A 22731-nucleotide genomic window follows, 5' to 3' on the forward strand; every position below is an offset into this window, starting at 1 on the left:
GTCGACCAGGATGGTCTCGATCTCTTGACCTCGTGATCCACCCGCCTCGGCCTCCCAAAGTGCTGGGATTACAGGCGTGAGCCACCGCGCCCGGCACGCCATCATTTTTTAAATAACCTTTTCAATATAAAATAAAACAGAGGTAGAAAACAAACTTACACACAAACAAATGTACTTTAATAAAATATTATACAGCAAACACCCTTGTAAACCACCAGTCAAATCAAAAATTAAAATGTTGACATCAACTCTGTAGCCTCCATATGCCTCATCATAACCGCATTGTCCACTTCTCCCCAAAGTAACCACAAAAGTAAAACAATTACTCATACTCTTTCTATTTTTACCATCCAAAGATGCATCAGTAGATATCATTGTTCAGTCATTACCATTTTTTAAACTTGATATGTCCTTTAAACCTATTTTATTCTACAAGTCTCTCCTTCATTTAAAATATGTCCTTTATAATTTATCTGTTGCACAATATGAGTAATTTGACATGTAGTTTACCACAGTCCAGATTTTGTTCATTGCATCCTCATGGTGCTGTTTAATATATTCCTTTCTCTTTGGTATTTCTTGAAAATTGTCAACTGGATCCAAAAGCATGATAAGACTCAAATTTTATCTCTTTGACAAGATCCAGTCATACTGTAGTTTTTCCTCAGGAGACACAAGAGGTCCTACTATCTCTCTTTTTGTTGTTAGGAGCTCCTAATGCTCAATATCTACATTTGTTAATTCATTGCCTTGGCAATATAGTGATATTCTAATGCTATCATTTCTTTTTAAATTAGTTGCAATTAGTGTTTTTATAAAGAAAAACTGCTCCAAATATACTAATTGGTTACCCAGTGGTAAAATTTTCATAGAGAAGGAAAGATAAATCCTTGTGTCTTTTCCTTTATTTACCAGAAAATGAAGTGTTATTTAGGTTACTTATTTTTATGTATTAATATCATTATGAAATTATGAATGTAAATATATTTGATGGGTTTCATAGCATTTTAATTACTAGTTCTATTAAAGCTCAAATTGTCCCATCTTTGCCCAGTAGGAGCCTCTTTAATTTTGCTCCTGAGTTCAATTTGACAGAACCAAAGTAGGTTCCTATAGCTTTCTTGCTGTCTGATGTAATTACATTTTATAAGCTTCTCATGTATCCTTCGTTAGAAGACTTTGTATGTGTAGAGAAACAGAATCAGCTATTTCTCCACAAAGCCCTGTTTTATTTTAGTGGAAAATTGTATTCAACATCATCACTACAGGGTTGACCATTTTTTCTAGACCTTTTCTAGAGATAAAGATAGGAAATAATATATGTGTATATACATATAATTTATATATGTTATATGGATCAACATATGTAAGTTATATGTAATAGTATAATTGCATATTATAAATATGTAGAAAATGTACATTATATATAAATTAGATATTCACAATTTGTGAAATGTGCATGTGTCAAAATTTTACATGTGACTTATACATGTAGTTTTCTCTCTCTGTACATGATTATTTGTGAGTTTATTTCAGTACTTCCAATTCTAATGCAGTAATACGAGGCTTTTATTTATTATTTACTATTTTATATCTCCTTCTTCCCACATGAATAGCCCTGCTTCTGAAACCACAGCAGATGATAGAATTAAACCAGCACACAATTGCTCATTTGCTTGATCCAATGACATAAAAACAGTCCCAGGATAACAAGAATAAAACTATCATCCCAATACAATGATTGAAAATGTATAAATTTTCATATATGGCATCTCCCCATATCATCTTCATTTTATTTTACAATTGTGTTGTATCTACCTTGATATTATATATAACCATCTACTTACATACTTTTGTTATTTAGTCATACTTCCACAGGTCCTCATGTATTAAATTATCACCACTGGTAAATATGTTGCTATCTCTCCTAGTAATTTTGGTTGTTTGAAACTTATTTTTCAGATTTCTCAGAAAGTGATCTGAAAAAGATATTCTTCAACTTCTTGCATGTTAATGACATTTTTTGCTCTTTACTCTTAAAATCAGTTCTTCTGGAGGCAAAATCTTGGCCTTCATTTTCTTTTTTTGAGCACCTTAAATACGTCATCCTATTTACTTATAGCATAAAGCATTATAAAAATCTCTAATGATAATCTAATTTTCATTTCATTATAAGTTCCATGTTCTTTTTAAAATCTACTTGCACAAAAGACTTTTATTTATTTATTCTTCTTTTTTGCTTAAAGTCCAATAATTTTACTTGAATATGTGACTAGGGCTGTGTCATGTGCTCTTTTCCCAGCACCAAAGAGTGAGTATAATGCAAGCCTGAAAAGATACCTTTAGTCATCACTGTTTTGAGCAGTTTGCTCAAAGGCCAAGAGGATATAACTATCCATCTACCTATATAAAGAGTCTATAAACTGGTGAAATGCCAGTGATTTCTACTCTTTTACTTACCCACCAGTCTGTGGACATTGACTGTCTCATCATGGACATTCATTTTTTTCCTTTGTGTGGAAATCTTGATAAGCAAATACAAGTTTTTGTGTCCTAGGGGACAATCACAACAGTTAGCATGTTCATTAATTTAATTAGAACCTTGTTTACACTTTTGCTGTGGATCATAATTATTTGTTTATTTGAACTGAAGTTACCTGACTTCATTAGAAGCATCAGTAGCTGTCAGTAAATGAGAGTGTGCTTGACTTTCATAATTAAGTGTAAATTTAAGAGGCTTGTATGGTAGGCGATGTTTTCACAAGATGACAAAAGAAATCAAGGACAGGGTCCTAGTTAAACTTAACCTTTGTGATAAAGTTAAGGATGGGGCACTAATTAGTATAGATGCTGCTTTCTGACAATACTCCTCATTTGTTCTTTAGTTCCAAAGTTCATTGCTTAGCCTTTCCTTTTTCAAAATAGAGTATGTTCATGTTAGTTAATGAAGGCCCTGCATGTAGATTTTATAGAATGCCATTTCACTTTGAAAATGGCATTATCTCTCTGGTCCAACTTAGAAAAAATAATATTGATCAAAAAGAAAACACCCTGAAGTTCCTTCTTCTGATCACCCTTTATCATTAATAGAAAATTCAATGTGTGGGGAAAAGAGGATAAATTTGGAGTCAGAAGACTTGGATTTTGAACTCTGATTCCATTAATTACCAGAAAAGTAAATTTGAATGAGTTACTAAACCTGTCTGTGCTGCAGTATCATCATCTGAAAAGTGGAAGATGTTGACATATTTGTTCTATTTCAAATAAAATACTGAATGGGAAAAATAGTGCAAACTTTACAGTGATAGATAATTTCTTTGTATGATTTTTTTCAAGGGCTTATTTATGATGGAGTTTCAAAGTGAACATGATAACCTGCTGTTGAGTAGGATTTGTTAAAGTATTTTCTGTAGAAACATATGAAGCAATTAATATTTGAAAACACATTTTATGCATTATGTGGTGGCAGAAAAAAAACATGTTAGAGATCATATACCCATCCCCCAATGCAATAGCAATATTAGTAAAGTTCATTACAAATTATATTGTCTCTTTTGGATTGGCTTGGGAATTATTTTCTAAAAGTGATGTATCCATCCTTTTACCTTAAAAAATACTACCTAGCCAATGAGACTGAATTTTTAAATTAATGGGTTGAGATTGATCAGTAGCCTTAGGATCATCCTTTTATTTTTATTTATTTTTTTGTTTGTTTTTGAGACAGTGTCTCACTCTGTCCAGGCTGGAATGCAGTAGAATGATTACAACTCACTGCAGCCTCAACCTCCCAGGCGGAGGTGATCCTCCCATCTTGGCCTATGAAGTAGCTGGGACTATAGACATGTACCACCAGGCCTGGCTAATTTTTTAAATATTATTTGTAGAGATGGAGTTTTGCCATATTGCCCAGGCTGGTCTCAAACAAACTCCTGGGCTCAAATGATCCACCCCGCTTGGCCTCTCAAAATGCTGAGATTACAGGTGTGAGCCAGCATACCCAGCAGACTCAACATTGTTTATACTAGTTCTTGCTGATATAAGCAGGGCCTGGATGCCAACAAAACTATGAAGAAAACCAAGCTTCCCTTTGGCTATTTTCCTATACACATGACCCCCATTGGCATCTTCTTTTTCGCATGCTCCCAAACCCACTCAGTTGCCTATTTTCTAGCCAGCTTCTGTTCTAACCTGGATGTTAACTCAGTAGATACCTAATAATTGGGATGTTAGAAAATAACCAGTTTAAGGCACATATCCTCTCAATGTAATTAGTGTTTTATGAGGGGGGAAGAGAAGGGCCTAAAAAGATGAATTGTAAAGGTGAATGATTGGTAGGTAGTTATATTATGTGAGAAAATAATTATTTTACTCAAAGTGTTTTTCTATTTAAGTACAAGAAGGGCAGAATTTTGAATCAGATCTCTCAAAAACAGGAGAGCTATAGAAGAAACAAATTTAAAAAAACTTATAAAACCCTGATGTTGACTTATTTTCCTGTGGTTTGTTTCTTTCTCACATAGAACATAGAGTAAGAACTGAATTAAATTCAGGCACTAATTATTTTGGTTCTTATTAGTCCTGGTATTACTCTAAATGACAATGCAGAATATGTTAATAATGGTCAAAGGCTGCTGAAAAGAATGAGTAGATCCTCTTTTGTGCCAAAATTCATAACAAAGAAAGGGACTTGTACATAAAGAAAAAGAAATTCACACCTAGCCACCTGAATATCACTTAGTTCATGTTCACAGCTAATATCACCAAAGTCTACAATTCTTTGAGCTCATAACTAGAAATTAAGACAAAAATGCAATTCTGAGCAAAGGAGGCAGCCTTGGACCCTGCCTTATACATTGGTACCAAGCTCTTTTCCTGATACAAAGCTGCTATCATAGGGATTATAGTCCTGGGACCAGTTTCACTGACTCTCATAAGACAGAGTATTTTATTATTGACTGTGGGAAGCTTCAAAAAGCACAAAAAGGTGCATCACTGTGAATGTCACTGTCTTAGTGAAATTAAGTTTATTTGAGAAAGTTACTGAATATAGAGGACTAGAATTGGTAATCCAAAGTCAACTCTTCCCCAAGCCCCACAAAGTCACCTTCATCTAGTATAATTAGAAATAAATTCTGCCTCATATTCTTTCCTTAATTATCTACTTAATAGCTGATTCTCAACCTGATATATTCTTCCTGGTTTCTCTTACCTTCACTGAATAACCATTGTTTGTTTTGGTGCATAATGCTGCCTGGAAATCTGGGACTATTTACTCCTTGATGTCATCCTGCTGCTAACACTTTTGCTTGTATGGAGGAGATGATGTAGAAATATTTACTTCATCTTTATTACATATACACAACAAAGTAGTTCTAAGTATTTAGAACATACGTTAGTAGACTTTAATAAAAATTGCAAGTAATAAAAGGAAATTACAATATACGAAAAAAGAGTGTAAAAGTGTATGTTAAGTATGATCATACACAAATAGTTCAAATGAAAAGTATCTTAAGTTCTTTGTATGTATTTATTTGTTTACTTATTTTAATTTTTAATTTTGGGGGCACATAATAGATGTATATACTTAGGGGACACATGAGATACTCTTACACAGCCATGCAACACCCAAGAATCATATCATGGTAAATGGTTATCCATGCCCTCAAATGTTTCTCTTTCATATTATAAAAAACAGTTAACTATTGTTGTTATTTTTAAATGTATAATAAAATTATTATTGACTATATTCACCCTACTTGTGCTATCAAGTATTTGGTGTTGTTTATTCTTTCTAATCACTTTTCGTACCCACTGGTCACCCCCACCTCCCCCCTTAACTAGTTTCACCAGCTTCTGGTAACCATTCTTCTATTCTCTACCTCCACGAGTTCAATTGTTTCAATTTTTAGCCCCTACAAATAAGTGAGAACAGGTAAAATTTGTTGTTCTCTGCCTGGCTCATTTCACTAAATATAATGATCTCCAGTTCCATCAATGTTGTTGAAAATGACTAGATCTCATTCTTTTTTTGACTAAATACTATTCCATTGTGTAAATGTATCAGATTTTCTTTATTCATGCTTCTATTTATAACTCTTAGGTTGCTTCCAAATATTGGCTATTGTGAACAGTGCTGCGACAATCAAGGGAGTGCAGATATCACTTTGATAAACTGATTTCCTTTATTTTGGGTGCATATTTTACGGTGATATTGCTGGATCACATGCTCATAAGATCATAGCTCTTCTTTTTTGTTTTTTTTATGAACCCCCAAACCCTTCTCCATAGTGGTTGTACTAATTTACATTCCCACCAGCAGTGTACAAGCATTACCTTTTTTTCCACCTCTTTGCCAGCATGTGTTATTATGTGTCTTTTGGATATAAGCCACTTTAACTGAGGTGACAGGCTATCTCATTGCAGTTGTGATTTGCATTTCTCTGATAATCAATGATGTTGCGCACCCTTTTATATGCTAGTTTGCTATTTGCATGTCTTCTTCTAAAACACGTCTATTCAAATCTTTTGCTCATTTTTTAATCAGATTATTAGATTTTTTTCCTAAAGAGTTAGTTGCCTGAGCTCCTTATATGTTCTGGTTATTAATCCCCTGTAAGATGGGTAGTTTGCATACATTTTTCTCCCATTCTGTAGGTTGTCTCTTTACCTTGTTGATTGTTTCCTTTGCTGTGCAGAAGCTTTTTAACTTGATGTGATTCCATTTATGTATTTTTGCTTGAGTTGCCTATGCTTGTGGGGTATTGCTCAAATTTTTTTTGCCCAGATCAATGTCCTGGAGACTTTCTTCAATGTTTTCATAAAATAGTTTTACAGTTTGGGATATTAGATTTAAGTCTTTAATCAATTTTTATTTGATTTTTGTATATAGCAACAGCTAGGGGTTTAGTTTCATTCTGCCGCATATGGATATCCAGTTTCCCCAGCAACCAATGTAAGTTTTTTGAAACTTTGTCAAAAATGCTTCCACTGTAGGTGTACAGATTTGTTTCTGGATTCTCTATCCTGTTCTGTTCATTTATATGTCTGTTTTGCTACACCTCTGTAGCATAATTTGATGTCAGATAATGTAATTCATTCAGTTTTCTTCTTTTTGCTCAAATTAGCTTTGGCGATTCTGGGTCTTTGTTGGTTCCATAAAAATTTTAAGACTGTTTTCTCTATTTCTATGATTATTGTCCTTGGTATTTTGATAGGGATTGCATCGAATGTGTAGATTGTTTTGCATAGTATGAACATTTTAACAATCTTGTTTCTTCCAATTTGTTAACATGGAATATTTTTCTATTTCTTTGTGTCTTCTTCGATTTCATTAATCAGTGTTTTTTTTTTTTAATTTCTTTTTTGTTGTAGAGATCTTTTACTTTTGGGAATAAGCTAATTCCTATGTATTTAATTGTATTGTTTATGGTAAATGGAATTACTTCTTTTATTATTTTTTCAGATTGCTCACTGTTGACATGTAGAAATGCTGCTGATATTTGAATGATTTTGTATCCTGCAACTAAATTTGGTGATCAGTTTTAACAGCTTTTTGCTGGACTTATTTGTTTTTTTTTTTTTTTTTCAAATACAAGCTCATATCATATGTAAACAAAGATAATTTGACTTCTTCCTTTCCAATTTGGATGCCCTTTACTTTTTTTTCTTGTCTGATTGCCTTAGCTAAGACTTCCAGTACTATGTTTAGTAACAGTGATGAACATGGGCATATCTGTGGTGATCCAGCTCTTAAAAGAAAGACTTTCAGTTTTTCCTCATTTAATATGAAACTAGCTGTGGATCTGTCATATATGGCTGCTATTATGTTAAGATATATTTCTCCTATACCCAGTATATTGACGATTTTTGTCATGAAGTCATGTTGAATTTTATCAAAATATTTTTTCAGAATCAGTTGAAATGATCATGTGGATTAGGTTCTTCATTCTGTTGATATAACTTATTACATTAATCAATTTGCATATGTTGAACCATTATTGCATCCCTAGAATAAATCACACGTGGTCATGATGAATAATCTTTTTAATGTATTATTGAATTTGGTTTGCTAGTATTTTGTTCAGGTTTTATTGCATCAGTATTCATCAGAGATACATGCTTGTAGTTTTCTTTGATGTATCTTTTTTTTTTTTTTTTTTTTTGGTTGTGGAATGTGGGCCTCATTGAATAAGCTTGGAAGTATTCTTTCCAATATTTTTCTGGAATAGTTTGAATAGGTTGGTATTAGTTCTTCTTTAGCAATTTGGTAGAATTCAGCAGTGAAGCCATGGGGTCCTAGACATTCTTTGCTGGAAGGCTTTTTATTACAGCTTTGATCTCATTACTTGTTATTGGTCTCTTCAGATTTTGGATTTTTTTCAATTTTGATAGGTTGTGTGTGTCTAAGAACTTATCCATTTCCTCCAGATTTTCCGATTTATTGGCATATAGATGCTCACAGTAGCTGCTGATGATCCCTTAAGTTTCTGAGGTCTCAGTTGAAATGTCTCCTTTTTCAACTCTGATTGTATTTAGATCTTCTCTCTTTTTTTCTTAGTCTGAATAGGATTTGCCAATTTTACTTATCCGTTCAAAAAACGGATTTTTATTCCTTTGATCTTTTGTATTCTTTGTTTCAATGTCATGTATTTCTCCTCTGATGTTTATTATTTTCTTTCTTCTACTAATTTTGGGTTTGATTTGCTCTTACTTTTCTAGTACTTTTTTTTTTTTTAGATGAAGTCTTGCTCTTGTTGCCCAGCCTGGAGTGCAATGGCACGATCTCGGCTCACGGCAACCTCCGCCTCCCAGATTCAAGCAGTTCTCCTGCCGCAGCCTCCCGAGTAGCTGGGACTACAGCCATGTGCCACCATGCCTGGCTAATTTTTTGTATTTTTAGTAGAGACGGGGTTTTTCCATGTTGGTCAGGCTGTTCTCAAACTCCCAACCTCAGGTGATCCACATGCCTCGGCCTCCCAAAGGGCTAGGATTACAAGAGCTAGTCACCGTGACCGGCCACTTTTCTAGTTCTTTAAAATACATCATTAGGTTATTCATTTGAAGTTTTTCAAATTTTTTGATGTAGGCTCTTATAGTTATCACGTGTTCTCTTACTACAGTTTTCACTGAATCCTATAGGTTTTGGTATGTTTTATTTCCATTATCATTTGTTTCAAAAATTTTTAAATTTCATTGTTAATTTTTTCATTGATCCACTGGTCATTCAGGAGCAGATTATTTAATTCCCATGTGTTTGTATGTTTTCTAAAATTCCTCTTATTGATGCTTAGTTTTATTTCATTGTGGTCAGAGAAAATGCTTGACATTATTTTAATTTTTGAATCTTTTCGGACTTGTTTTGTGACCTGTGTATGGCCTATCTTTGAGAATGATTTGTGTGCTGAAGAAAAAAATGTGAATGACTCAGGCATTGGATAAAATATTCTGTAAATATTATTAGATCTATTTTTTCTCATGCAGATTATGTGCATTGTTTCTTTGTTGATTTTTTGTCTGGAAGACCTGCCCAATGCTGACAATAAGGTCTTGAAGTCTCCAGTTATTATTGTAATGCGTTCTATATCTCTATCTCTAATAATATTATGTGTGTGTGTGTGTGTGTGTGTGTGTGTATCAGTGCTCCAGTGTTGGCTGCATACATGTTTCCAACTGTTATACCCTCATGCTGAATTGACTCTTTTTATTATGTGGAGTCTTGAATCAAGGTGAGGGTCCAAATCAAGAACTGAACCCCTTTACAATATCTGTAAAAAAAATTGAAATACTTAGGAATATACCTAATCAAGGAGATGAAAGACCTCTACAAGAAAAATTACAAAATACTGCTGAAAGAAATTACAGATGACACAAACAAATGGGAACACATTTCATGCTCATGGATGGGTAGAATTAATATTGTGAAAATGATCATTCCGCCAAAAGTGATCTATGAACTTATCGCAATTCCCATCAAAATACCAGCATCATTCTTCACAAAATTAGAAAAAACAATTCTCAACTACAAGTGGAACCAAGAAAGAGCCCACATAGCCAAAGCAACTCTAAAGAAAAAGAACAAGTCTGGAGGCATCACATTACCTGACTTCAAACTATACTATAAGGTTGTAGTCATCAAAACAACATGGTACAGGTATAAAAATAGGCACACAGACCAATGGAACAGAATAGATAACCCAGAAATAAACCCAAATACTTGCAGCCAAGTGATCTTTAACAAAGCAAACAAGACCATAAAGCGAGAAAGGACACCCTTTTTAGCAAATGGTGCTGGAATGATTCACTAGCCACATGTAGGAGCATGTACCTCAACCCTCATCTCTCACTCTATATAAAACTCAATTCAAGATGGATTGAGGACTTAAATCTAAGACCTGAAATTATAAACATTCAAGAAGATAACATAGGCAGAACCCTTCTAGACATTGGCTTAGGCAAGAATTTCATAACCAAGAACACAAAAGCAAATGCAATTAAAAACAATGATAAATTGCTGGTAATTAATTAAACTAAAAAAGTTTTGTATAGCAAAAGTAATAGTCAGCAGTGTTAACAAACAACCCACAGAGTGAGAAAAAAAATCTTCCCAATCAATACATCTGACAAAGGACTAATATCTAAAATCTACAATGAACACAAACAAATCAACAAGAAAAAAAAAAACACACACTTATTTTTGATGGCAAAAAGTAGGCTAAGGACCTGAATAGACAATTCTCAAAAGAAGATATACAAATGACCAACAAACACAAGATAAAATGCTCAGCATCACTAATGATTAGGGAAGTGGAAATCAAAACCATAGTAAGATATCACCTTATTCCTGTAAGAAAAAAAAAAAAAAAAAAAAAGAAAAGAAAAAAGCAGATATTGACATGGCTATGGTGAACAGGGAACACTTCTATGCTCCTGATGGGAACGTAATCTAGCGCAACTACTATGGGCTATGGAAAACAGTGTGGAGATTCTTTAAAGAACTAAAAGTAGAAATACTATTTGATCCATTAATCTCACTACCGGGTATCTACCCGGAAGAAAGGAAGCCATTCTATGAAAAAGATACTTTTACACACATTTAGAGCAGCAAAATTTGCAATTACAAAAATGTGGAACCAACCCAAATGCTCATCAATCAATGAATGGATAAATAAACTGTGGTTCATATATAAGGTCAAATACTACATAGCCCTAAAAAGGAATGAATTAATGGCATTCACAGTGACCTGGATGAGACTGGAGACTGTTATTCTAAGTGAAATAACTCAGAAATGGAAAATCAAATATTGTATGTTCTCACTCATAAGTAGAAGCTAAGCTATGAAGATGCAAAGGGATAAGAATGACACAATGGACTTTGGGGACTCAGGAAAAAAAGGTGCGGAGAGAGTGAGCGATAAAAGACTACCAATAGGGTGCAATGTATGCTGGCTGGGTGCTGGGTGCACCAAAATCTCACAAATCACCACTAAAGAACTTACTCATGTAATCAAGCACCACCTGTTCCCCAAAAACTATGGAAAATTTTTTAAAAGGTCAGATTTTATGGTTTCATTATTCTGCCAGTCACACCCTCGGTATGTGAGTTAGTGAAGTGGTGAGGGAGTCAGTGAACACACAGGTATCTAATTCATTATCTTAGCCATACTTGCTGGCACAGACTTTGGTTTACTCAAACACGGTAGGTTGTTCACTGTGATTATTTAGTCAGTAAGCCAATATCCCTTTATTCATTTTAGTCTAAGCATAAATAATTGTTTTCTTGGTAACTCTTGGGAGCACACAAACTATTGAGCAGGCACAAATTAAATTTAGGTATTTTATAACATCTATCCCTATAACGTTCCAACTGAAATAATTTTCTCTTACATATTGTTGTTTGTGTTTAAGAAAAAGAAATAACATTATTCCAAAAACTAGGTAAAAATGTATTTCAAAAACTAGAGAAGGGTATGAAAGACTGATGCTTATGAACTATCTTTTTCTCTCTGTGTCTACACACACACACACACACACACACACACACAGAGAGAGAGAGAGAGAGAGAGAGAGAGAGAGAGCACACTAAATGGAAAAGCTGCAGGCTGAACAACTAAGTCATACTAACTTATTTTCTTTTTAAAACTCTTAATAACTAGGAAATATAATATGCATCTTTTGCATTCCTGACCATGCCAGCTAATGTAATTAAAATTTGCCAGAGAAAAATAGATAAGAGGAAAATTGAATAGTACAGCTAAGGTGTACGTTTGTACATATGTACCCTGGGCAATAAAAATATGTTTTACGAAAAGAAACCCAAACAATATAATGTGATTTTGTAAGTTATTATCATTCGAGGAAATGAAGCTTGATGTACCAGTTTTGCAACTTCCTGTAACTCAATCTATTTCAAAATTTTAAAAAATCAAAAAATTACTGCAAAATATATAGTGTGTATATTTCAAAAAAAAATCCCTCTACAATAACTAATGATTTGCAGAGGAAATAATGCTCAGGGATCGAGTCAGCTGAATTTTCTAGTAATCCCAAGTGGTTTTTTCCCTACAGGCTTTATAAAATGGTTAGAGAGGTTACATTGTGCCAGATATTATGCATAGCCAATTTATTCATATTATCAGTTATTTATATTTATAAAATTCCTTATATTGTAGAACCATGAGCTTCTGAATTAGATTGTAAGATTTATGACCAGAGAAGTGGCACTTTAATTTTTTTTTTAGCATAGAGCATCATCCCTGGTGAATAGTAGTAGCTTAACAAACTTTTTTATGATTGAATGAACTTTATCTGTTCTTATATTAGATATCACTTGGAATTAATTGATTAGTATCCATTTATTATTTCTAAGAGCCCTCCGATTTCATTTTGATCAATTTCCTCTTCCCCACTAGACACAATCTGGTGTGAAAGAAACCAGCATCTACCTACACCCACACCCCTAGCAAAACAATGAGTACATACTGTGCAATTAGTAGCTCCCTCTCTGGAATTCTACTTGAGCTAAAAGACAAAAATACTAAAAGCAGTTGCCATTGCTTCATCACAGCAGTTAACTCTTGACCGAAATGACTGCAACAGACTCTGGTAGTTGATACTTAAATTCTAGATTTTCATCTCTCTTAGTGTTACTACCACTAATGTGAGCTCCACACATGCTTTTTACGAATAAAGTCTGACTTTTTCAGTCTCATTTACATCTATGTGTGGCCACATAACAAAGTTTGGGCTAAAGACATGAGAAGAAGTAAGATGTGAAATTTCTGAGATGTATACTTAAAGTTAGTAAACATCCCACTTCTTCCCCCTTTCCTTTATTCTACTACTTGAAATATTGTCAAAATGATGAGCTTAGACTATGCATAAGGGAAATATCCTGCTGTTCACAGAGAAACAGGATAAAATAATTCTGGATCCATGGATAGCCTGAACACAGACACAGACAGACAGACAGACAGACACACACACACACACACACACACACACAAATAGTAGGTAATGTTATCACAGTGCCATTATAAACTGATGGCTCAGATAAACAAGAATTAGTAAATAAATAGAATATTAGAAATGCAAATATAATGAACTTTATCAAATGCTCAACAAGTAGAGAACATACACTCTTTTCAGTTACACAAGGAAGAGTTACAAATTTGAGTATATATCAGAATATTTTAACAAAATTCTAAAAATAGGTAACCTGCGCATCAAAATCACTAAACATGATGTAAATTAATTAGAAGCTAACATTTAAGAATTTTTGAAATCCCACAATGCACTGCTAAGTAACTTACAGGTTAAATAAAAATTTTCAAAGAAAATTACAGAATATTTATAATGTAATATTAATGAAAACACTATGTGGAGAAACATTTTTAAGAAAAAGTTTAAAATCCAGAAATATACAGAGGATAATATAAAATATTCTTGCATAATATAAAAGTTAACTTTTTAAATTTTTGTTTCAATATTTTATTTGGAAGTAAAGATCATTAAAAAAAGTTGGAATTTTGCTGTTCTTCTAACCAGGCTCATAATCCTCCCTCCCTACTTCCCCTGAAGCATGTTCTCTCATGATCATGTCATATGTCCTACTGTATTAGTCAGGATTCTCTAGAGAAAGAGAACCAACAGGAGAGATTATAGCTATCAATCTCTCTATATAAAGAGAGAGTGTGACGATTAATACTGAGTATCAACTTAATTGGATCAAAGGATGCAAAGTATTGATCCTGGGTATGTCTGTGAAGGTGTTGCCAAAGGAGATTAACATTTGAATCAGTGGGCTGGGAAAGGCAGACCCACCCTTAATCTGGGTGGGTACCATCCAATTTTATCCTAGCTGCTAGCATAGCTAGGATAAAAAGCAGGCAGAAAAATGTGAAGACTAGACTGGTCTAGTCTCTCAGCCTATAAATTTCTCCCATGTGGATGCTTCTTGCCCTAGAACATCAGACTCCAAGTTCTTCAATTTTGGGACTCAGACTGGCTTTCCTTGATCCTCAGCTTGCAGATGGCTTATTGTGTGACCTTGTGATTAATTAATACTTAATAAACTTCCCTTTAATATATATTATATGTACAGATATATAATTCGTAAAACTTCCTTGTGTAACTGAAGAGTGTATGTTCTCTACTTGTTGCAAATGTATGTTCTCTACATATATATATATAGCAATACTAAAATTTTATATATATATAAAATTTTATATATATATATATGGCAATACTAAAAGTGAAATTTATAGCTATAAGTGCCTAAAAATGTGTTGAAACAAATGATAATGGAAATACAACATTCCAAAACCTATGGGATACAGCAAAAGTAATACTAAAAGTAGAATTTATAGCTATAAGTGCCATATATATATATATATATATATATGGGGAGTTTATTAAGTATTAAATAATCATATCTATCCTATTAATTTTGTTCCTCTAGAGAAACCTAATACATAGAGAGGTTTCGATTAAATATAGATAGCTAGCCATATCTATCTATAGCTTTTACTTTCTCTCTGAATTTGCACACACTCTCTCTCAGATGTCATTGTACATTCTGAGAGAGGGAGAGAGAGAAACAGTGGAATATTATTTTTTTAAGGAATTATTCATGCCATTAAAAAAAACTGGCAAATCCCAAGATCTCTAAGGTGATTTGAAAAGCTAGAGACCCAGGAGAGCTCCTGGGCTCAAACAATCTTCTTGCCTCAGCCTTCCAAGTAGCTAGGACTAAAGTCATACACAACGTCTGCCTATTTTTTTTTCTTAAGTTTTTTGAAGAGATTGTGTCTTGTTTATGTGGCCAAGGCTGGACACAAATTACTGACCTTAAGCAATCTCCTACCACTGCAGCCTTCAAACATGCTGGAATTACATGCATGAGCCAACACACTTGACCTGCTATATATATTTTTAAAAACTATAGAAATGTTATCACAGTTCACATTTTTTCCTGCAACTTGGATTTTATTCAAAATTATGTTTTGATTACTACCTTTATTGATACATTTAGATTAAATTCATTCATTACAAGTGAGTCAGGTAGTTTGTCAATTAAGTAAACCATAATTTATTTATTTGTTCTCCAATTTTCCATGTTTACAATTTGTATCCTTGTATAGATCTCCAGGTATACAGGTACAAAGAGTTAATCAAGGATGTATATCTATAACCAAAATATCTGGCTTATAGACTAAACATATTTTCAAATTTATTTGATAATATCAAATTATTAATCAATGTGATTGCCTCAATTTGCACTCCCTCCTGCTTTCAGTATTGAACAGATCTTCCAGAAAGAAAATAATTTAAAAAAGAAACATCAGACTTAATCTGCATTATGGATCACATGGATCTAAGATATTTACAGAACATTTTATCAAAAAGCTGCAGAATGCACATTCTTTTCCTCTTCACATGAATTCTTCTCAAGGATAAACCACATGTTAGATGATAAAACAAGCCTTTTTTTTTTTTTTTTTTTTTTTTTTTTTTGCAACAGAGTTTAGTTCTTATTGCCTAGGCTAAAGTGCATGGCATGATCTCAGCTCACTGCAACCTCTGCATCCCGGGTTCAAGCAAGTCTCCTGCCTCAGCCTCCTGAGTAGCTGGGACTACAGGCATGCAACATCACACCTGGCTAATTTGTATTTTTAGTAGATATGGGGTTTCTCCATGTTGGTCAGTCTGGTCTTGAACTCCCAACCTCAGGTAATCCACCTGTCTTGGCCTTCCAAAGTTCTGGGATGAAACAAGTCTTATAACATTCAAAAAAATTGAAGTACTATCAAGCATCTTCTCTGGACACAATAAAATAAAACTAGAAATTAATAAAATGGGGAAGTTTTTAGCCTATAGAAATACATTTAAAATTAAACAATATGCTTCTGAATGACCAGTGGATCAAAACAGAAATTAAGAAGAAAATTGACAAATTTATTGAAACAAATGATAACGGAAACACAACATACAAAAAACCTACGGGATACAGCAAAAGCAATACTAAAATTGAAATTTATAGCTGTAAGTGTCTACATGAGAAAAGAGTAAAAACTTCAAACAATTTAACAATGCATCTTAAAGAACTAGAAATGCAAAAACAAACCAAACCCAAAAGTAGTAGAAGAAAAATAAATAAATATCAGAGCATAAATAAATTTGAAATGAAGAAAACATTATAAAAGATCAATAAAATAAAAAGTTGTTTTTTTAAAGTTAAAGAAAATTGACAAACCTTTAGCTAGACTAAGAAAAAAAAAGAAGATTCACTTGTAGGAAAATGGTAGCTAAGAGGCAAGACTAGCTTGCAACTCCCACTTGGATGGACAGAGCAGTATTTGAAGTCCAACACTGTGAACTTTTGCTCCAAGATCTACCACAAGAACATACCAGGAAAGCCTAGAGTATACACAGAGCCTTCGAAGGAGTTGTATTCCCACTGCAGACTCTGTGGGACAGCCAAGGAAATCTGAAGACAAAGAACATAATCTCTTGGGAGCCCTATGGCTTTGCCCACAGCCCGATCCTCCTTGTGCTACCACAGTAGATGCATTCTTGAAAGCACTACCTGCTGGCTGGAGGCCAACCAACACTAAGCCAGCACATTTAACAAAAATACAACCTAAGACCCTCATAGAGTCCACTTCAATTCCCTGCTACCTCCACTGGAGAAGGTGCTGGTACCCATGGCTGAGAGACCTGAAAACTGATCACACGAAAGGACTCTGCAGACACTCCTCAGTACCAGCCTGGAGCCCAGTAGCTTCACTGGGTGGCTATATATTCAAAAGAGAAATAACCATCCAGAAGTTTGACTCTCAGGAAGCTCTATCCATAGGGGAAAGGGGAGAGAACCACCTTAAGGGAACACCCCATGGGACAAAAGAATATAAACAGCATCCCTTGAGTCCAAGATCTTCCCTCTGACATAATCTACCCAAATGAAAAGAAACAAGAAAAACAATTTTCAGTAATATGACATAACAAGGTTCTTTAGCACCCCCCAAAAAATCATACTAGCTCACCAGCAATGGATCCAAATTAAGATAAAATCTCTGAATTGCAAGAAAAATACTTCAGAAAGTCAACTATTAAGCCAATCAAGGAAGGACCAAGGAAGTCCAATGTAAAATAAATAAAAAAATAAATGATACAGGGTATAAATGGAAATGCCTCCAGAGAAAAAGATAGAATAAATAAGAAATAATCGCAGCTTCTGGAAATGAAGGAGACACTTAGAAAATTGCAACATGCACTGGAAAGTCTCAGCAATAGAACAAGTAGAAGAAAGAACTTCAGAGCTCAAAGACAAGCCTTTTGAATTAACGCAATCAAAGAAAAAAGAATTTTAAAAATGACCAAAGCCTCCAAGTAGTTTGGGATAATGTTAAATGATCAAACATTAGAATTGGTGTTCCTGAGAAAGAAGAGAAATCTACAAGTAAGAAAAACATATTTGAGGGAATAATTGAGGAAAACTTCTCCAGTTTTGCTGCAGATCTACATATCCAAATTCTAGAAACTCAAAGAACACCTGGGAAATTTATTGCAAAAAGATCATTGCCTAGGCACATAGTCATCATGGTTATATAAAGTCAAGATGAAGGAAGAAAAGAATATTAATAGCTATGAGGCAAAATAATCAAGTAACCTATTTTTTTTTTAACCCTATCAGATTAACAGCAGGTTTCTCAGTAAAAATCCTGTCACCTAAAAGGGATTGGGATCTTATCTTTAGCCTTCTTAAATAAAACAATTATCAGCCAAGAATTTTATATCCAGCAAAACTAAGCTTCATAAATGAAGGAAAAATACAGTCTTTTTCTGACAGACAAATGCTGAGAGAATTTGCCACTACCAAGCCAGCACCACAATAACTGCTACAAGTAGCTCTAAATCTTGAAACAAATTTTGGAAAAACACCAAAATAGAATCTTCTTAAAACTAAATCTCATAGGACCTATAAAACAATTACATAATGAAAAAAAGATAATCAGGCAACAAATAGCATAATGAAGAGAATAATACTTGACATCTCAATGCTAACCACAAATCTAAGTAGCCTAAATGCTCCACTTAATAGATACAGAATGACACTATTGATAAGAATTCACCAACCAAGTATCTGCTGCCCTCAAGAGACTATCCTTTCACATTAGGACTCACTCAAATTTAAGGTAAATGTGTGGAAATTTATAAAACCATTACTACCAGAACTAAAAAATAAAATAGATAACAACACAATAATAGTGGGAGATTTCAATACTTCACTGACAGCACTAAACAGGTGATCAAGAAAAAAAATCAACAAAGAAATAATGGACTTAAACTATTCCCTAGAACAAATGGACTTAACAGATATTTACAGAACATTCTACCCAACAACTGCAGAATATACATTCCATTCATCAGCACATGGAACATTCTCCAAGATAGGCCATATGATAGGCCACAAAAAAATCTCAACAAATTTAAGATAATTGAAATTATAGCAAATACTTTCTCAGACCACAGTAAAATAAATTTGTTAACTCCAAAAGGAATTTTTAATACCATGAAAATACATGGACATTAAATAACCTAGTTCTGAATGACCATTGGGTCAACAATGAAATAAAGATAAAAATGGAAAAATCCTTTAAACTGAACGATAATAGTAACAGACCCTATCAAAACCTCTGACATACAGCAAAAGTAGTATTAAGAGGAAAGTTCATAGCATTAAGTGCCTACATCAAAAAGTCTGAAAGAGCATAAATAGACAATTTAATGTCACACCTCAAAGAACTAGAGAAACAAGAAGAAAACAAACCCAAACGCAGCAGAAGAGAAGAAATAACCAAGATCAAAACAGAACTACATAAAATTGAAACAAAAAAATACAAAAGATAAATTAAACAAAAAGCTGGTTCTTTGAAGCTATATGTAAAATTGATAGATAATTAGCAAGGTCAACCAAGAAAAGAAGAAAGAAAATCCAAATAAGCTCAATTAGAAATGAAGCCAGGGATATTACAAATGATAACACAGAATTCAGTGAAACCAGTATCACCCAAATGCTAAAATAAGTAAAGGGCATAACAAAAACAATAAACTACAGACCAATATCCCAGATGAACATAGATGCAAGTGTTCTCAGCAAAATACTAGTTAACTGAAACCAACAACATACTAAAAAGATTATACACCATGATGAAGTGGGTTTTATACCAGGAATGCAGTGGTAGTTTAACATGTGGACGTCAAGAAATGTGATACAATACATAAACAGAATTAAAAACAACAACCATATAATCATCTGAATAGATACAGAAAAAACATTGGCAAAATCCAGCAGCCCTTTGTGATTAAAACCCCCAGCAAAATCAGAATGGAAGGGACATATCTCAAGATAATAAAAGCTATCTATGACAAACCTACAGCCAACATTATACTGAGTAGGGAAATGTTAAAAGCCTTCTCCTGAGAACTGAAACAAGACAATGATGCCCACTTTAACCACTTCTATTCAACATAGTACTGGAAGTTTTAGCCAGAGCAGTCAGAAAAGAGAAAGTAATCAAAGGCATCCAAATTGGTAAAGAGGAAGTCAAACTGTTGCTGTTTGATGATGATATGATTGTACACCTGGAAAACCCTAAAGACCTTATCTAAAAAGCCCCTAGAACTGGCAAATGAATTCATCAAAGTTTTAGGATACAAAATTTATGTACACAGATCAGTAGCCCTGCTATACACCAAAAGCAACCAAGCTGAGAATCAAATCAAGAACTCAACACTTTTTACAATGACTGCAAAGAAATTAAAATACTTAGGAATATGTTTATGCAAAAAGGTTAAAGACCTAAACAAGGAAATCACTACCTCAATATCTATGACTGTTATCTCAAGTACATTAACCTGAAGGCATCTGAGAAGCTGGATTATATCACATGCCCGTCCATATTTGACCAATTATTTGACATTCCTAAAGACAGGAAGAATGCAGAGTTTAAGAGATACCTAGAGACACTGCTTGAGTAACTTCAGGATTACACAGATAGAGTGAAGCCTCTCCAAGATGAGAATAAACTTTTTTGGGAGGAGTCAGGCTGAGTTTGAGGAGAAATTTGAGAATGGGACCTTTCCAAGAAACAAGCAGTGCTCTCACTCATGCTGGAGCCCATCTTGACCTTACCACATTCTCCTCCTGGGAGGAGTTGGCCTCTCTGGGTTTGGACAGATTGAAATATGCTCTCTTAGCTTTAGGCTTGAAATGTGGCAAGACCCTAGAAGAGTGAGCCAAGACTATTCACCACCAAAGGAAAGTCCCTGTACTCACTTGATACCTCTTTGTTTGCCAAAAATGCAAAGTCAAAAGGCACCAAGTGGGCACCGAGAGGAATAAAGATATTGCTTTTCTAGAGCCCAGGTATATGAATACATAGAGATTCTCAGGGAACAGTCACATCTAACTCATGAAAATGGACAACGCAAGCAAGCAAATACAGAAGAAAAGGAAGAAGAGGAAGAAGAGCAGATCAGTGAGAGTGAGAGTGAAGATGAAGAGAATGAGATCATTTACAACCCCCAAATCCTGCCACTTGGTTGGGATGGCAAACCCATTCCCTGTTGGCTGTATGAGCTTCATGAACTGAATATCAACTATAACCGTGAGATTTGTGGAAACTACACCTATAGAAGACTTCTAGCAACACTTTGCTGAAAGGCATCATGCTTATAGTGTGAGGTGTTTGGGTGTCCCAAATACTGCTCACGTTGCAAATGTGACACGGTTTGAAGATACTGTCTCCTTGTGGGCCAAACTGAAATTGCAGAAAGCTTCAGAATGATGGCAGCCTGACACTGAGAAAGAATATGAAGATTCAAGTGGGAATGATGTAAAATAAGAAGACGTATGAGGATCTGAAAAGACAAGTACTGCTCTAGTGTTCAGGGATGTAGCTCACTATTTTGGTTAGCCCAGGCTTCCCTGAGATCTGCTTTTTCTTTTTCTTTTTTTTTTTTTTTCCTGTCAACTAAATCCTCTTAACAGATATTTACAGAACTTCTACCCAACAACTGTAGAATATACATTCTATTCATCAGCACATGGAACATTCTCCAAGATAGACCATATGATAGGCCACAAAACAAGTCTCAACAAATTTAAGATAATTGAAATTATAGTAAGTACTTTCTCAGACTCTTTGCTGCATCATCTTATGGTCTAGTATGCATCTTATAAAAACAAGGAATGCTGGCAGATTGTAGTGTTGAGATGTGTTTTATCTGTTCTATATTTTAAAAGATTCTTCCAGAAAATAAAACCACACCTTGTTCCGTGAAAAAAAAAAAAGAAAGAAATCATAGATGACACAAACCAAAGGAAACACATCCCATGCTCATAGATGAGTAGAATCAATATTGTAAAAATGACCATACTGCCAAAAGCAATCTACAAATTTAATGCAATTTCCATCAAAATATTAAAAAGGAATGAAATAATGGTGTTCACAGCAACCTAGATGAAATTGGAGATTATTACTCTAAGTGAAGTAACTCAGGAATAGAAAACCAAACATCATATGTTCTCACTTATGAGATGGTACTGAATTATAAGGATGAAAGGCATAATAATGATATGATAGATTTTAGGGACTTGAGGGAAAGAGTGGTGGGGTATGAGGGATAAAAGACTACACATCAGGTACAGTGTTCACTGTTCGGGTGATAGGTGCACCAAAATATCAGAAATCACCACTAAATAACTTATTAATATAACCAAACACCACCAGTTCCCCAAAAACCAATTGAAATGAAAATAGAGAGAAGATCTGAAAATGTAAAATCAGAAATAAAAAAAGTAGACATTACAACTGGTACTATAGAAAGTCAAAGGATAATTAGCGGCTATGAGCAACTATATGCAAATAATTAGAAAAATCTAGAAGAAATGGAGAAATTCCTAGACACATACAAACTACCATGATTGTACTAGAAAAAGCCCCAAATCTGAAAAGACCAATAACAAGCAACAGGATTGAATCCATAATAAAATGTGTCCCATTATAGAAAAGCCCAAGACCCAATAGATTTACTGCTGAATTCTAACGAACATTTAATGAATAACTAATACCATTTCCACTCAAACTATTCTGAAAGATGGAGGAGGAGGGAATACCTCTAAACTCATTCTTGCAAGCCAGTATTAACCCTGATACAAAAATCCAAAAA

At 34.0% G+C, this 22731-nt stretch overlaps 1 pseudogene; it reads left to right on the forward strand.

Moving 5' to 3' along the window:
• LOC108287422 overlaps positions 1 to 21444 on the forward strand; it is a 28677-nt pseudogene extending 7233 nt beyond the window's left edge.
• The last annotated feature ends 1287 nt before the right edge of the window (positions 21445 to 22731 follow it).

Source organism: Cebus imitator, unplaced genomic scaffold (assembly GCF_001604975.1).
Source record: "Cebus imitator isolate Cc_AM_T3 unplaced genomic scaffold, Cebus_imitator-1.0 Scaffold343, whole genome shotgun sequence".
NCBI lineage: Eukaryota > Metazoa > Chordata > Mammalia > Primates > Cebidae > Cebus > Cebus imitator.